This window comes from Marmota monax, unplaced genomic scaffold (assembly GCF_021218885.2).
Source record: "Marmota monax isolate L192 unplaced genomic scaffold, Marmota_monax_Labrador192_F-V1.1 WCK01_AAM20220418_F8-fsc01610, whole genome shotgun sequence".
Taxonomy (NCBI): domain Eukaryota; kingdom Metazoa; phylum Chordata; class Mammalia; order Rodentia; family Sciuridae; genus Marmota; species Marmota monax.
Genome location: NW_026693445.1, coordinates 7819 through 8788, shown reverse-complemented (window position 1 = coordinate 8788; position 970 = coordinate 7819). Strand labels below are relative to the sequence as shown.

The 970-nt window shown below is 40.6% G+C and overlaps 1 non-coding gene across 1 annotated transcript; it reads right to left on the bottom strand.

The window, feature by feature from the left end:
* Positions 1 to 451: 451 nt before the first annotated feature.
* LOC124101530 (U6 spliceosomal RNA) lies at positions 452 to 558 on the bottom strand. Its single transcript, XR_006854638.1, has one exon. It is a non-coding gene; the product is annotated as a U6 spliceosomal RNA (small nuclear RNA).
* Positions 559 to 970: the final 412 nt, after the last annotated feature.

Here is a 970-nt window from a genome sequence, read left to right as displayed (position 1 = left end):
GGGAAGGGTAGAGGAGACTGGATGAATGGATGAAAAGAGAGAGAGAAGAGAAAGAAAGAAGAGAAAAAGAAAATGTCTCTCAGAACTCTCTTTTCTTTTCTTCCAGTAGGTGGCGTTGTCTATTCCTAGCTTGAGTCTCTGTGTTCAGGGTGGTGGACGTAGCCAGTGTGAGAGGACTTGAGCTTCCACCTGTGGCCTCTCTACTCTTATTCTCTGAAATGTAAACCAGGGGCCTGATCCACCACAGAACAGAGCTGGTAGCCACGCCCACCGGTTGGTGGGTTTTAAGGGTTGGTAGTATTTTCCAAGATGAGTTCCATCAGTTTTTCTCGTAAGGTGTCTGATGAGGTGGTGGGTGTTGGGGAGACCTTACTTTGTCCAGAGCTCATCTGGTGACCGCGCGGGTGGGCAGCTGGGCCCCTTCTCCGGGTCGCGTGGCCTGCATTCCGTGAAAAATATGGAACGCTTCACGAATTTGCTTGTCATCCTTGGGCAGGGGCCATGCTAATCTTCTCTGTATCGTTCCAATTTTAGTATATGTGCTGCCGAAGCGAGCACTATTTCATTATTTTCATTCAAGTATTTTCTACCTAACAGTTTTTGGTATATATTTTGAATTTATTTATTTACTACTTTATGTGTGTGCAGGAAGCAAATCTAGGCTGTGATCTCTCTATCACTGAACTTCATCCCCAGCACTCTGAATTCTTTTATTTATATAAATTCCAAAATACCTTATACAACTTAATATCCTGTTTCTGTTATTTATATTTTGTCTCAAAATCACATTTTCTTTCTCCTTTTTTGTATGTTTATACTTTCTTTGAGTTGCTTTCAGAGAATGCTGATACCACAATATTCATTAAGATCCAACTATGTACAGTATCCTAATTTTGGTTTAAAATGAAACCTGAATAAATGTATTTCTATATGAGTCTTCCCAGTGACAGAATGAATCAAAAACAAAAAT